This window comes from Hippopotamus amphibius, chromosome 8, assembly GCF_030028045.1.
Source record: "Hippopotamus amphibius kiboko isolate mHipAmp2 chromosome 8, mHipAmp2.hap2, whole genome shotgun sequence".
Classification (NCBI taxonomy): domain Eukaryota; kingdom Metazoa; phylum Chordata; class Mammalia; order Artiodactyla; family Hippopotamidae; genus Hippopotamus; species Hippopotamus amphibius.
The window spans coordinates 66,915,712-66,933,214 of NC_080193.1; the positions used below are offsets into that span (position 1 = coordinate 66,915,712).

At 39.3% G+C, this 17,503-nt stretch overlaps 1 long non-coding RNA gene across 1 annotated transcript in view; it reads left to right on the top strand.

The window, feature by feature from the left end:
- The window catches only part of LOC130858076 (uncharacterized), a 188,771-nt gene extending 173,036 nt beyond the window's left edge, over positions 1 to 15,735 (top strand). The window contains exon 3 of the long non-coding RNA XR_009054982.1: positions 15,496 to 15,735. This is a non-coding gene — a long non-coding RNA (uncharacterized LOC130858076). The remainder of the gene's footprint in view (positions 1 to 15,495) is intronic.
- Positions 15,736 to 17,503: the final 1,768 nt, after the last annotated feature.

Genomic DNA, 17,503 nt, shown 5'->3' on the forward strand with positions numbered 1-17,503 from the left:
ACTTTTCAGCAATGAAAACAAACTACAAACATGAATAAAATAAGTGCTTTTCATACTCTGTACTGTTGAACAGTAAAAGCCAGGCACAAAATCAGTATAATTCAGGATAGGAGAAAAGATGGCGGCGAAGTAGAGGGACGTGGAGTGCATCCCTCTCCACAGATGCATTGGGAACGCACGGAAGGACACAGTAATTCCCACAGAGAACCAGCTGAACACCAGCAGATGGCCTCGGACACCAGAAAGGACCGCGGGGAGCCCGACATAGCCGGTAGGGAGGCATCTACGAAGGCTCAAAGAGGGTGAAGCGGCGGAGCTGTTGCAGACGGGAGGGAGTGAGAAACACACGCAGGGTCCGCAGCGCAGATCAGCGTTCCCGGATCGAGACGTCAATGCGCGGCTGGGCTGAACGGAGGGTCCGGGAATGGGAGCGTGGGAACCAGAGAGCTGGTTCAGGGTGAGAAACATTGTTGCCGGTAGGGTGACGGACCGAGAGGACAGGAGGGAGGAGGTCCGCGGAGAGGAGTGCCCGTCCCAGAGAGCTGCCCGGCCATGATGGCGGCTGGAGGCTGCAGGCTCACGGGCGGGGGGAGGAGCCGCGCGCATAGCCTCTCTCTCTCTTTCGGCGCCTCTGCAACAGGCAGTGGAGAGACGCCCTGTGGGCCAACTAAGGCCCTCAGGGATAACAAGTACCCTCAGGCACTCGGGTGGGGCTAGATTAAAACCCCTTGCAACGCCAGCAGCAGGGAGGCTGCTGAGAGAAAAAAAAAAAAAAAAAAGCAACAACAAAAAAAACCCCGAGAGAGGCCCAACTCTAAGACTTTCTGTGTACACCTGAGCCACCAGCATCCCTCTGCAACAGGCACCTCCAAGCCTGACTGAAACAACAGTGCGCCACTGATCACTCACTCCCAGGAGAAGGAGACACTATTGTACCCTCTCCCTCCCCACACACCTACGCTTACAGACGAACAATAAAGGAACCTCTGCTGGTCACAGAATAATGCAAAAAAACCCAAGGCAAGGAGAAGGACACTTACAGCTGAGACTCTAAGGAAACAGAAATAGTAGTATCAATATCTATTGAACTGGTCCATTCTGGGATCAGTTCTGGATTTTTTTTTTTTTTTCCTTTCTCTCTCTCTCTTTTTTTTTTTTTTCTTTATTAAATACGATCTTAGCCCTAAGGGGTCTACAAGTTTTATAACATAATTTTTTAATGATATTTTTTATTCTTTTTTTTTTTTTTTTGCCTTTTTATATACTTCTATATCTAGCTAAGTTTTTGGTATTATGGACAATATATCTCTCATACTTTCCTTTCATCCCTATCTTTTATACATTTCTGTTCCTTTCTTTTTATTTCCATATTTCCAACCACATTATGCTCTTCTGTTCCCCTTTCTTCCAGCCTTTTTAAGTTTATTTTATCTTAACATACTTATAAGCAACACTGTCGGTCTGCTCAGACTCCTTGCTCTATTCTCCAGATGACGCACTGCCTGGGTATTTAATATTAGGCTTTTGTCTCTATCTTAGTTCTTAGTACAGTTGTCTAATTACATTCGGAGAATCTCCATTCTCTCTGGTGGTACTCTGGCTCTTTTCTATATTTGATCCTAGCTTACAAAATCTCCCTGGATTAATGTTTGTATGTGTAAGGTGTTATTTGTTTGTTTGTTTGCTTTTGCTTTTGTCTCTGATTTGTTCTGTTTCAGTTGTCAATTTCTGTTGGGTTTCTCTTTGAATATCTGATAGCACACTGGGGTTCTGTCAGGTCTTTCTAGAGCCTTATGTCCTAATGGATTCAGTAATTGTGTGTCTTATACATGTATGTGTTTCCTAGACTTAATATTTATTTAATCCAATACTTGGACATTAGTCTAAGGCTTGGACAGTCTTCTATAAACACCTCTATCGCCAGGACAAGCAACCGCAAAAGTTTGGACAACCATGAGGAAACAAAGAAACACCATGCAGGCAAAGGAGCAGGAAAAAAACACACAAGGCCAAATAAATGAGGAGGAAATAGGAAAAATGCCTGAAAAAGAATTTGGAGTAATGATAGTAAAAATGATACAAAATCTCGATAACAAAATAAAGTACAAGAAACAGTTCATAAGAACTCAGAAAAACAAACAGCAATGGATAACAAAATAACTGAAATTAAAAATACTCTAGATGCTATAACCAGCAGAATGACGGAGGCAGAAGAACAAATAAGTGAGTTGGAAGATAGAATGGGGGAAATAACTGCCACAGAGCAGGAAAAAGAAAAAAGAATAAAAAGACTAGAAGACAGTCTCAGAGACCTCAGTGATAACATTAAGCACACCAACATTCAAATTATAGTCATCCCAGAAGAAGAAGAAAACAAGAAAGGGTCTGAGAAAATATTTGAAGAGGTTATAGTGGAAAACTTTCCCAACATGGGAAAGGAAATAATGAACCAAGTCCAAGAAGCACAGAGAGTCCCATACAGAATAAACCCAAGGAGAAACACATCAAGACACATATTAATCAAACTAATGACAATTAAACACAAAGAAAAAATATTAAAAGCATCAAGAGAAAAGCAACAAACAACATATAAGGGAAAACCCATAAGGATAACAGCTGACCTTTCTACAGAAACTCTGCAGGCCAGAAGGGAATGGCAGGATATACTGAAAGTCCTAAAAGAGAGAAACCTACAGCCAAGAATACTCTACCCAGCAAGAATCTCATTCAGATTTGAGGGAGAAATCCAAAGCTTTCCAGACAAACAAAAGTTAAGAGAATTCAGCACCACCAAACCAGCCTTACAACAAGTGCTAAAGGAATTTCTCTAAGTAGGAAACACAAGAAAAGGAAAACACCTACAAATACAAAGCCAAAACAATTAAGAAAATGGTAATTGGAATACACATGTCAATAATCACCTTAAATGTAAATGGATTAAATGCTCCAACCAAAAGACACAGACTGGCTGAATGGATACAAAAAGAAGACCCTTCTATATGCTGCCTACAAGAAACCCACTTCAGACCAAGGGATACATATAGACTGAAAGGAAAGGGATGGAAAAAGATATTCCATGCAAATGGAAGTCAAAAGAAAGCTGGAGTAGCAATACTCATATCAGACAAATTAGACTTGAAAGTAAAGACTATTAAAAGAGACAAGGAAGGACACTCCATAATGATCAAGGGATCCATTCAAGAAGAACATATCACAATGGTAAATATCTATGCCCCCAATATAGGAGCACCTCAATACATAAGGCAAATGCTAACAGCTATAAAAGGGGACATCGACAGGAACACAATAATAGTGGGAGACTTGAACACCCCACTTACATCAATGGACAGATCATCCAAACAGAAAATAAATAAAGACACACAAGCTTTAAATGACACATTAGACCATCTTGACTTAATTGATAGTTATAGGACATTCCATCCAAAAACGACAGACTACACTTTCTTCTCAAGTGCACATGGAACATTTTCCAGGATAGATCACATCTTGGGTCACAAATCAAACCTCAGCAAATTCAAGAAAATTGAAATCATGTCAAGCATCTTCTCAGACCACAATGCCATGAGACTAGATATCAATTACAGGAAAAAAACTGCAAAAAATACAAACACATGGAGGCTAAACAATTCACTCTTAAACAACCAAGGAATCACTAAAGAAATCAAAGAGGAAATCAAAAATTATCTAGAAACAAATGACAATGAAAACACAACAACCCAAAACCTATGGGATGCAGCAAAAGCAGTTCTAAGAGGGAAGTTTATAGCAATACAGTCCTACCTTAAGAAACAAGAAAATGATCAAATAAACAACCTAACCTTACACCTAAAACAACTAGAGAAAGAAGAACAAAGAAACCCCAAAGTGAGCAGAAGGAAAGAAATCATAAAGATCAGAGCAGAAATAAATGAAAAAGAAAGGAAGGAAACCATAGCAAAAATAAATAAAACTAAAAGCTGGTTCTTTGAGAAGATTAACAAAATTGATAAACCATTAGCCAAACTCATCAAGAAAAAAAGGGAGAAGATGCAAATCAACAGAATTAGAAATGAAAAAGAAGTAACAATGGACACCTCAGAAATACAAAACATCATGAGAGACTACTACAAGCAACTATATGCCAATCAATTGGATAACCTGGAAGAAATGGATACATTCTTAGAAAAATACAATCTTCCAAGACTGAACCAGGAAGAAATAGAAACTATGAACAGACCCATCACAAGGACGGAAATTGAGGCAGTGATTAAAAATCTCCCAACAAACAGAAGCCTAGGAGCAGATGGATTCATGGGCGAATTCTATCCAACATTTAGAGAAGAGCTAACACCTATCCTTCTGAAAATCTTCCAAAATATTGCAGAAGGAGGAACACTCCCAAACTCATTCTATGAGGCCACCATCACCCTGACACCAAAACCAGGCAAAGATGTCACAAAAAAAGAAAATGACAGACCAATATCACTGATGAATATAGATGCAAAAATCCTCAACAAAATACTAGCTAACAGACTCCAACAGCACATTAAAACAATCATACACCATGATCAAGTGGGGTTTATCCCTGGGATGCAAGGATTCTTCAATATATGCAAATCAACCAACGTGATACATCATATCAACAACTTGAAGGATAAAAACCATATGATCATTTCAATAGATGCAGAAAAAGCTTTTGACAAAGTTCAACATCCATTTATGATAAAAGCTCTCCAGAAAATGGGCATAGAAGGAAATTACCTCAACATAATAAAAGCCATATATGAAAAACCAAAAGCCAACATCGTTCTCAATGGGGAAAAACTAGAAGAATTCCCTCTAAGAACAGGAACAAGACAAGGGTGTCCACTCTCACCACTGTTATTCAACATAGTTTTGGAAGTTTTAGCCACAGCAATCAGAGAAGAAAAAGAAATAAAAGGAATCCAAATTGGAAAAGAAGAAGTAAAATTGTCACTCTTTGCAGATGACATGATATTATATATAGAAAACCCTAAAGACTCTACCAGAAAACTGCTAGCACTAATTGATGTGTTTAGTCAAGTAGCAGGATACAAAATTAATGCACAGAAATCTCTTGCATTCCTATACACTAACAATGGAAGAGCAGAAAGAGAAATTAAGGAAACTCTCCCATTCACCATTGCAACAAAAAGAATAAAAGACCTAGGAATAAACCTGCCTAAGGAGGCAAAAGATCTGTATGCAGACAACTTTAAGACTTTGATGAAAGATATCAAAGATGACACAAACAGATGGAGGGACATACCATGTTCCTGGATTGGAAGAATCAACATCGTGAAAATGACTGTACTACCCAAAGCCATTTACAGGTTCAATGCAATCCCGATCAAATTACCAATGGCATTTTTCACAGAACTAGAGCAAGAAATCTTACGATTTGTATGGAAATGCAAAAGACCCCAAATAGCCAAAGCAATCTTGAGAAGGAAAAATGGAGTTGGTGGAATCAGGCTTCCTGACTTCAAACTATACTACAAGGCCATAGTGATCAAGACAGTATGGTACTGGCACAAAAATAGAAAGGAAGATCAATGGAATAGAATAGAGAACTCAGAAGTAAGCCCAAACACATATGGGCACCTTATCTTTGACAAAGGAGGCATGAGTATACAATGGAAAAAAGACAGCCTCTTCAATGAGTGGTGCTGGGAAAATTGGACAGCAACATGTCAAAGAATGAAATTAGAACACTTCCTAACACCATACACAAAAAAAAACTCAAAATGGATTAAAGACCTACATGTAAGGCCAGACACTATAAAACTCCTAGAGGAAAACATAGGCAGAACACTCTTTGACATCCATCAAAGCAAGATCCTTTTTGACCCACCTCCTAGAATCATGGAAATAAAATCAAGAATAAACAAATGGGACCTCATGAAACTTAAAAGCTTTTGCACAGCAAAAGAAACCATAAACAAGACTAAAAGGCAACCCTCAGAATGGGAAAAAGTAATTGCCTATGAAACAACGGACAAAGGATTAACCTCCAAAATATACAAGCAGCTCATGCAGCTTAATACCAAAAAAGCAAATAACCCAATCCACAAATGGGCAGAAGACCTAAATAGACATTTCTCCAAAGAAGACATACAGATGGCCAACAAACACATGAAAAGATGCTCAACATCACTAATCATCAGAGAAATGCAAGTCAAAGCCACAATGAGGTATCACCTCACACCAATCAGAATGGCCATCATCACAAAGTCTGGAAACAACAAATGTTGGAGAGGGTGTGGAGAAAAGGGAACTCTCCTGCACTGTTGGTGGGACTGTAAGTTGGTCCAGCCACTATGGAAAACAATTTGGAGGTTCCTTAAAAAACTACAAATAGAACTTCGATATGATCCAGTAATCCCACTCCTGGGCATATACCCAGAGAAAACCATAATCCCAAAAGAAACTTGTACCATAATGTTTATTGCAGCACTATTTACAATAGCCAGGACATGGAAACAACCTAAATTCCCATCAACAAATGAACGGATAAAGAAGATGTGGCATATATACACAATGGAATATTACTCAGTTATAAAAAGGGATGAGATGGAGCTATATGTAATGAGGTGGATAGAACTACAATCTGTCATACAGAGTGAAGTAAGTCAGAAAGAGAAAGACAAATATTGTATGCTAACTCACATATACGGAATCTAAAAATGGTACTGATGAACTCAGTGACAAAAACACGGATGCAGATACAGAGAATGGACTGGAGAACTCGAGGTATGGGAGCGGATGGGGGGTGAAGGGGAAACTGAGACGAAGCGAGAGAGTAGCACAGACATATATACTACCAACTGTAAAATAGATAGTCAGTGGGAAGTTGTTGTATAACAAAGGGAGTCCAACTCGAGGATGGAAGATGCCTTAGAGGACTGGGGCGGGGAGGGTGGGGGGGATTCGAGAGGGGGGAGTCAAGGAAGGGAGGGAATATGGGGATATGTGTATAAAAACAGATGATTGAACTTGGTATACCCCCCCCAAAAAAAAAATAAAAAAAAAATAAAAAAAAAAAGCATTCTCAAATGCTTATGGACCTCTTTGGGAAATAGAAAAAAAAAATCAGTATAATTCAGTTTACATGAAGTTACAGAGTAGCAAAATTAATCTTTGGTGTTAGAAGCAAGCTGCTGTTACCTTTGAAGAAGGAGGGGGAATTACTGACTGGGGCTTATAGGAGGCTTTCTAGTTCTCATGTACCCATTTTGTATTTTCACTTTGGAAATTCTTCTAGCTGCTCGCTCATAATATGCCCTCTTTTTAAAATTCAGATAAATTTGACATTCAAATGAAAAGGAAAACCAGTATCTGAATCCTAGGTTTTTGTGTTTTCTCTAATGCGTGTCTAATTGTGTACTAAGTAGACGGAAGTAATTGATTGACCTTGGATGTTCAGTAAAGTGATGGCACAGTCCCTGACATTTGTCTTTGAAGGTTAAATTTGAATTGAGATCTGCATCATAAGCTCCAAACACAGAGTGTGTGCAGGTCTTCAGTGTTTTTCCATTATTTATGACATTTCACTCCTTTTCTATTTCTTTTAATCAATAATTTTATGAAATGATTGACGCAAGGACGTAGAAAATCTTCGTGTAAACTGAATTGATGATTCTTTCCTTGCTGTAATAGAGGACATCATTCTTCTTTTATAATGCTAAATGCCAGTCAAAGACAGGAATATTTATACTTTTGAGCACAGCGGTCGGTGCTGTTACAGGTTCAGATTATTCCTCTCATCTCTTAAAGGTTATGGTCCGGACATGGGGCTTTTTTTCAAGGCATACATCTTAGTTGACTGTCTGAAGCAATTGCTGAATCAAATAATCATTTTCCAGCAAATGCTTTGAAGCCTTTAAAAAAAGCATTCCTATTACTGTTAAGACAGTTATAATTTTAATTATAAATCTAGACCCGAATTACAAAAAAAAACCCACAACATTTCTACGTATCTGAATTTATCAGGGTTAAATTATCCTTTATAGTAATTTGTTCTGGTGGAGTGTGTTACTGGATTGGATTGAATTAAGTTTTTTTCTATTGCAATGCATCTTTGCCAAATTATATCTAATATAAGCATCATGTACCCTGTGAACAACTAATAAAATGTTCACTGACTGACTGACTGTGACATATTAGAACTGGTTTTTGTAAATATACTTAATAATTTCTCCATATATGATAATTTAGTATATTTGGACTTGTAAACATGGATAGCATGTAGGTAAAAGAGGCAATGGCCTACTTAAAATGTAGTGTGATTTCAGAATGTTGGGAGAGGTTCTCCTACCAGTATAAACCCAAATGTTGACAAGTTGTTTTTACCTTACGTTAAAACAAAGGGTACACAACGTACCCTTTGTACCTGTTTAACAGTACCTGAAGGTAACTGTTAGAAGAAAAATATTTTTATCTCTTAGGGGGTAACATATTTATTTGTTTTCCTTTTAATATAAATCTAGCTTACAGATTAGAATGATTGAAACTAGTATGTCAATTGTATCTCAATAAAAGTTCTTAAAGGCAAAAATAAATAAATAAAAAGATTGAAATTAGGCCAAGATGAGGACTCACATGTTCTGCTCTTGTATTGGACCTCCTCGTCCATCACTCCACCATGATTTCCTCAACTCACACCTCTCACCTACAGGCAGGCATACAGGAGATGCAGTTAGGCAGGGTGGATACTTTACTTACTCTCTGCTTCTTTGCATTTGTTAGAATCTCAACCAGGGATAGAAGTGGAAATATATAAATAGGCAACATCAGAATATGGGAAATTGAGTCTGAATAATGACAACATCCTGTGGCTTTAACTCGGATGACTTTGGTGTTGGGTATTTTAGCACATTTGATTAGAATATCTTTGCCACTGTCTCAGTCAATACTTATGTGCCCTCATCCTGAATTATTATTATAATAGTAGCTGGCATTTGTTGGGTGTTTTCGACATACCAAAGACAGTGCTAGCTCTTTATTTTATCCTATTTGGTTCTTTTAAAAAATTTGGGGACTTTGCTGGCCGTTCAGTGGTTAAGACTTCGCCTTCCAGTGCAGGGGGTGCAGGTTTGATTCCTGGTTAGGGAGCTAAGATCCCACATGCTTGGAGGCCAAAAAACCAAAACATAAAACAGAAGCAATATTGTAACAAATTCAGTAAAGACTTTAAAAAACATTGGGGAACATTGACCCCATTTAACAGATTAGGGAACTGAGGATCCAAACAATTAAGGAACTTGGCAAAGGTTCTAAAGCACATAAGTGGTGAAGCAGCAAATTGAACCCAGGTCAACCTCATCCAGATCCCAAATCCCTAAACCTCACATCCTGCTGTCTCTCCAGTGCTTTTCCACACTGAAAATACAGTTTCTGTGCCTCCTTTTTCTTTATATACCTTGCACCTGTCTCAGTGGCTGAAGCAGCGCACATTCAGCAAGTGATTAATGAAGTGGAGCCCTGCAGAGAGCTGTGAGCTCTTCATGAGAAACTGTTACGATTTGTCAGTCATATTCTGTGTTTGCTGAGGCTGCCCTAATCTACAAAACACTTGGTGTATGAAATCTCCCTTTGGCCAAGGCTTGGCAAATGGCTTACAATCACCAGCCAAACGTTGCCTCATTTGCCGTTCATCACCAAGGAGCAGCATGGAGGTCTCCAGGGGGGTAGGGATCCAGGAGCCTCCCCTTCTCATGTACTTAGAGTGAGGACAGAGGAGAAAGAGAGGTGAAATAGTGGAGTGGATGGTGACACTATTACCCAGAGTGCTGGTTGACCTTTTCACTTCAGGCTGGGGGAAAGGAGGGCATTTTATAGGGCCAGAGAGCACGGCTGTCTCCTGGAAACAGTTGGATCGACAGGGCTGCGTAGCAGTTATTTAAACAGTCGGTGGTTACTTATGTTCCCGGTGATCTGGTTGCAGCCCACTGATGGCTTTTCCACTTGCATGCCTTCTCAAGCAGTGGCTCTCAGAAAAGGGAACTCAAGAATAATTATGCGTTAGAAATACCTGGCTTCACAGTGGGGTATGATCAAACCTGTGAACTGCCCCTTAATCCATTTAACCTCCTTTTTCTCTTGGTTGCATGAAACCATGCTCACTCGGAGAGTCTGTTAAGCCATTCCCTTTTATCCCCTCACCTTACTATCCTCAGACTCTGGTAATCCTCCTTTCAGTCTCCTTCCCCTTTGAACCATGCCTCTCACTACCTCAAAAGGAGATATTTACTCTTCACTCAACCTTTCAGAATTACTCTTGGGCAAATACTGCAAGTTTAGACTCTGTGGGCATGCCTGTTACAGAATATTAGTGATAAAGGTTTAATGAGATTCAATAGAGAAATCCACTGAAATACACATTGGAGATATTTTAGCCTGTATGGTTTAACTCTGTCTTTGAATCTCTCCATATAACAATCTCTTATGTACTGAGTCCAACTAACTTCCAACTCCAGTAAACCAAGTGGTGTTTTGTTACTAAGCACAACTGGTGGGTTTATTGTCCTAAGTGTAATTTTAAACATCTTATTGGCTGTTTCTTAAAAGAAGGAAGGAAGGAAGCACACTCATACCTGTAGAAGCCTGAGTCTAAGATGAACTCCTGGAGTAACTTCAGTCTGAGGACACAAAAAGCCTTAGAAAAATGTGATGGGAGGGAAGAGGCTTCATAATCTGGATGCTAGTATTCTTTTTCTGAACACATTTCTCATCCCTTTGGAAAATGATGTGTCCTCCAGAACCTCTGATGGAATAAAACCAGCTGATTGGTACTCAGGCCTTACCCTTGCTATGCCCATTTCTCTGAGCCATTTGCTCCATAAGGCTATTATCCACAGCAGTGGTTCTGAAATCCCTCCTTTACTTATTGTGGGCCATCACTTTCTCCAGGTTTCTAAGAGCTGTTATAGCAGCATGTTATTCTGATTTTCTGGGGTTCTTGCTAGGATGTTAAAACACACAGTACAGGAGAGCGTCCCCTTAATGATAAACCCTCCCTTATCCAGTTTTATGTTCTGCACCCCTCCCCCACACTGACCTAACACCTTCAAGATCCAGTTCCATACAGACTTTTCCAGCTCCTATTAGCACATACTGATTAGGTCCTGCGGCTTCTTCAACTTATCATCCCCTTTCTCCCTTTGCAGGCCCACGGTGTCCCCAGGTTGGTTAATATTGTAACATGACCCAAGTTATTGGTCTGGTAACAAGGAAAGGAGGAAGGGTAAATCCTAATTTGGGAGAAGGTCAGCATGTGTTGTCTTCCTAGGCAGACAAAGGCCTTTGTATTGTCTTCAGCCAAAGGGGAAGACTAGCCTTGCAAAGGGAGAAGCAAGCCCCTTCTATAGGTCTGCAGGGTTCAGGGAGCTTTAGGCTTTTAAGTTTCTTAAGTACATGGATTCAGATGTTTCTACTGTAATCTCAGAGCCCCATTCTTTTCTAACCATTGCCCTGACCTTGGCCTAGCATTGACTAGAAATGAGAATTCAGATTTTCCTAGTGCTCCACTACCCTTATAATTAAGTCCTGGACCAAAGACTTAGCTTATTCTGCCCTCCTAGAGATCAGAATCTTTATATGTTGCCAGCAGGCTGTTTGATTTTCACACTTGGCCTTAAATTGGTGATTAATCATGCTCAGACTTTCTTTGTCTCTTTCCAGTGCATAGATGGCATTCAGCAGAGTGTTAAATAGTTCATTCTTCTTATAATTACTATTTTCCTTGAACTTTTTAACACCTGTGGTATTGCACCCAGGCAGCACTCCCCTTCCAAAGGCACCACATCCCAGTTGGCCACCGGTTGTAACAGTGTACATGGCTGTAGCATGCCTTGGAATAACTTTTCATACTCCATGTGTACTCCACCTCCAAAATCCAATTTTAGGTTTTGCTTCCTTGAACTGCTCTTGGCACCAACCTTCTTAGGTTGGGTTCCTGGGGAAACAGACTCTGTGAGGGAGACTTGCACTCGTGAGGTTCCTTGTAGTGTAGCAACAACACCTCTGAGGAAGTGAAGACATTTGGCAGAAGTACAATTGCGAGGAAGGCCTCAGCTCATCCCACTACAAGCTTTGGAGCTGGGCAGGCCTTTAGGATTGACCTTCATTGACATGAGCTCAGACGTTAAACCTCTGCGTTGGCCAGTCGTTAGAATTCGGATGCTCCAGGAAGAGGTGCTTTTCTTTAGCAGAGGGCCATTCTGGGATGGGGTTCAGTTGGCAGCATTCCCTGCAGCTGGGGGAATGAGTAAGTCAGTTTAAAAGGCGGATCTGCCAGTGCACCTTGACCGTGGTTTGGGCTGTTAATAGACTGATGAAGTAGTAAGGTTCTTTTGGGCCAAAAGAAACATCTAATGTTGTCTTCTTTTCTTTGTAGCTTCTTAACAATGGGCACATCCAGGGCAAATGCAGGATTCTTGGTTTATAGTCCAGGACTCTGCTATTTTTACCTCACTATGCTTACATTATGTGCTGGTTATGCTGTATACCATAAATATAGGGAAGTAGGTGGGAAGTAACCATTATTCAACGTTACACTGAAATAATTTTATAGAAATGTTTTAGCTTTTGCCATTACTAGGCAAAAGATGTACTTTCATTTAGGCAATGGGCATGCTTCTAAAATATCTAAACAAGAAACACATTCTGAAACAACCATCTCTATTGTCCAAAGCATTGCTGCCTCCCTAAGGGAACCAAAGTAAAACAAACAGAAAACTGGATGCTTTTAATATGTATCAACTTCATCCCAGGGACAAAATCCTAGGCATTAATGACTCATTCATTTTCTCTGTTCTACTCCCCTCTTCCTCCCATTTCTGGAAAATATTTCCTTCTACACAAATTTTTTTTAAATTTGTTCACTAATTTGGAATTCCACCACATCAAAACATGTTCAAAGTATTTAAATATTATTTTTGAAAGAAAAATACTCATTGAAAGGTTGACAGTATTAGAAGTTGTTCCTTACTGCCAATTAACTGATTCAGATAGTTGTTCTTGACACTGGGCTGAGGTTGTCTGCACTGAGAGAGTGGGGTGTTGAGTGAAGAAAGGAATCACTCATGAACACAGTTCTAGTGTGAGGCAAAGGCTGGGCGGGTGCCGTGGAGAAGGACATGGGCTGGACCTGCCTAAGGAGAGAGGTGGAAGGGGTGGAAGAAGAGTACAGATAAAATATTAGCAACTAGCAATGACTGTAACTGTCTAGGGTCATGAGTGTAAGTGAACTAATCTTTCTTTTTCCTTTCTTTCCTATACCATGGAGTCTCCTACTCCCAACACCCCAAATTCAGACCAGTGTAATTGCTACCATTTTTCAGCCACCGTGGGGGTTAAATAGGCCTTTATGGGATAATCTGAGCTCTGACTACTATTTATTTGATGAAAATATAGCCCGAGCTCCAAACCATCAATTTACAGACTTTCATCATGGGCACCAACAGAGGAATGACTTGCAGAATCTTGTTCTTTGCATTGAATTACATGCGGGAAGTTTCCATCTTCCTCCCAGATTGACATCCAGTGCAAGGTGTCTCTTTTCTTCAAGCCTCAGATGGTCTATAAACAGCTACAAACAGTAGAAATATTACTTTTAAATACATCCTGTGATGAAAAATGTTATTCCTATAATTTGAATACTACCTCCTGAAAGTAATTGTGTGAGAGACAAAACTGATTATCTCCAGAGATGGCTGTATTTTAAGGCAGTTACTTCCAAAAGATGGAATTTTTAGGAGGAGAATAAACTCTTCTGATGGAGAAAATTTCCAGTGGTTTTGAGATAAGCGCCCTCCCCCCCCACCATGCCCGCAAGGTTTGCAGGAAATCATGTGGAACAGGAAACAAAGAGAGAGCCAGTTTTCTTCTTAGTATGAAGTAACAAGCACTTGGGTGTTGAATGCTGGTCACTTGCGTGTGGGGTGCCAGGAAAATGATAAGAGACAGGAGAAGGATCTCTGTAGAGAACAGAAGACCTGTACTTTGACAGAAGTTAGAACTCAGGGAGACAAATGGCTTATGAGAAACTCCAGACTCTAGTGGCTGTTTCTGTTAGCACCATGATATCTAATATTTAATTTTAAGTTTCCTTCCTTTCCCTTCACTTATACTCAGCCCTCAGTAGAAGGTGACTATGTACAGTAGGCTTGCGTAGAGGTTCTTTAGGAAAGGTCAGCGGAAGGACAGGGGAAACAGAGTGCAGTGAGGACAGCAAGGGGGAGATGAGTCAGGAGGAGAAATTTGGAACAAGTGGTAATCAGAACACAAGTTCCCATAGCATGTGGGATAAGGGCTTGAATCATTTTCTTTGGGGCATTAAAGGAAATTTAACCCCAGGAGGCTGAAAGCCTTGGAAAAACAAATTACACTTAAAAATTTTATTTTAATATATTGAGTTTTCAGCAGTAAAAAGTTGCATGTTGATTATAAAGCCCACATTTCTCCATTCATTTATTTTGGCACCTCTTCTCTAGAAGAGGTTTTCTGAAGTCTCTGGCTTCCAAAACCCAGGCTGAGTGGATTATTTCTCTGCAGTCAGTATGGGAACCTTGCCATTTGTGTGCCACGCCCTCCACCCAGTGTGGTGAAGCCCTGTATGTCTATGTATTTAATTCTGTATCCAGTACTTTATGCTGTGCAGGTACCGTGTGCTGGGAGGCAGCTCAGGTTAGTGGTAGGCAGGCTCTGGAACCAGACACCCTGAGTCCCTTCTGTCTCCTCCACTTATTAACTGTACAACCCTGGGCAAGTTAGTTAACCTTTCTGTGCCTCAAAATGTCCCCATTTAAAGGAAGATCGTAATAGCACCTACAGCATAGAGTCATTACGAGGATACTATGAGTAACAAACATAAAGCACTCAGAAGAATGACATACAGTAAGTATTAACTTACTATCATCACAAAATAGAAGTTTTATGGAAATATTTATTGCGTGGATAAGAACAGGAGCCATTGCTGAATTCTGAGTCATTTTCTGTCTGTGAAAATTAAGGCCGTGCCTGTAGGTGGATCCACAAATGCGTCCATTGGATTGAGAGACTCCTAGAGCTGGGAACCCTCCCTTCCCATGGATGTTACTGAAGGACTCAGCGCTTCTGTGCACAGAAAGGAGAGTGCCTGCCACTGCGTGGTGAGGAAAGGAGCCAGCCTCAGCCAGGGTGGTTTTGATCTTGTGGGGTGTACAGGGAAGTTATGTTATTTGTCATGGTCCAGAACTCCAGAGAAGCAGGAAGGAGAATAATACTCTCTGTAGTTAGTAAGACAGCCCATTTTCAAATGCTGTTTCTGTATTTGTGGGTAATATGTACTAATAGGCCAAATTCAAGACAGTCAGAACTTGAGGAATACAGAGTGTAAAGGCATAGACGTTGCAAAAAGATAGACCTGGATTCAAGGTAGACCTGTTCTGCTATTTACTAATTCTGAGTCCTTGTGTATTTCCACCCATCTAGCTGTCACCTGATTCAGAAAGGATTTAAAAACAGCTTACAAAATTGTATTTAAAAGAAGTCAATGTCAAAGACAGAGGACAGACTGGAAAAAAAAAACGGTTGTGCCCTACATGACACGCAAAACGCTCATATCGTTGACCAGTAACACTCCGACAAAGTAATGAGAGAATGAACTACCCGAAGGGAATGGGCAAAGGAAAAGAATATTCAATACAAGAAGAAATACGACGTGAGATGATATCCAGCCTCAATAATAACCAAAGAAATACAAATTAAAGCAAAAATAAACTTTGAATTTTCTTTATTAAATTGGTACTCTGTTTTTAAAAATGAGGAAAACTAACTACACTCCCAGCTAACAAGTAGAAACAGAAAATAAGCACTCTTCTAAACTGCTGGTGGAAATAAAAATGATTGCAACTTTTCTGAAGGACAATTTGGCAGCATTTATCAAGTCTTGAAAATGTGCATACCATTTGACCCAAGAATTCCACTCCTAGGAATTTCTTTTAGAGAAATCACAGGACTAATATGCAAAGCAAATCACACCACAATGTTCATTGCAGCATTGTTTAATGAAAAATTAGAAATAATAAATACATATTACTGGGAGATTGAATAAATTATGGTATGTTCATACAAATTTTAAAATCATTATATATATTTATATGTTACGTAGAATTCAACATATTAATATTATTAATGTGTAAGTTTAATTATTAATATTATTACATTATTAATATGTAAATGATAAGTTACATTGATGTATTAATAATTATGTATAATATATGCTATATATATTATAGAAAGGCCAAACTATGTTACCAGTTTGATGAAAAATTGTTAGAACACAAAGCCGTATGCACAGTCCTGTCCTATTTTTTTCTAAATATGTGTGCCTATGCACACACACACACACACACACACACACACATAATAGTGCTTCTGCTATTAATGCCTATTTTTTGATATTACGATTATAAGTAATTTTTTGTTTCTTATTTAAATGGAATTTTCCAAGGAAGCATGAATTACTTTAATAATCAGAAAAATAAAACTTTTTATTTTGATAAATAAAGCAAAAAAGGGGAACTAACAGCCCAACACTAGTTGATACAGCTTTGCGTTACTACCTTGCTTAAAATCCACAGCACCATCCTCAATAGCCAGCACTTAAGTCTCTCTTTTGAATCTCTCACCGTGGTCAGGATACTCCAGTCTGGAAGGAAGACAGCCATCTTTCCTTTGAGGTCAACTCTGAACACCCCCCGTGAAGAAACTGCTACTCAGTTATGCAGAACTGAGTTCATTAACAGCATTATCATCCTTCTCTTTGGTCGTATTTTTTTCTCTGCACTTGCTAAGGTAGTGAACAATCCACCAAAAGCCAATTTCATGTCAGTGTTGGGCTGCTGTGTAACAGCTCATTCCAATAAAACAGGGTGGGGGAGGGAAAATCTTTAAAACTAAAATGAATACAGCTTTCTTCCTGCTGGAATGTTAATGCTCTCTGAAGAGCCATTAGTACACAGACTTTCTAGAATCTAGTGGCATTTGACCTAATTTGGCGAGAGTCCTGAGCTCAGGGACCCTCGATAATCTTGCCCAGGCCTTATTTATAGAATCTACAAATGGGTAAGCAGAATGCTCTATGCATAGATTCAGAAACTGTATACTGAAAAGTTTTAAATGCTTAGACAAGGTGATTATCATTTTATTTATTTGAACAAGTAGGAAAGACTCTTAGCAATTTACAACTCAGAAGTCCTCAATACACTAGATTTATAGCTGAATAGTTTGTAGAGAAGGAAAAGCTGACACAGAAGGAATAAATTCAGTAGTTTTCAGGAAACTTATTTAGTGCAGACAGTATTATTGATGATTTAATTTTTCAAGGTGATGCCTTAACTGTGCCATGAGAGAACTTAATAAAGAGAAGCCTTAAAATAGCATGGCTTTAAAAAATATAGTTTCAATTTTATTCACGTTTCTAGGATATTGATTATTA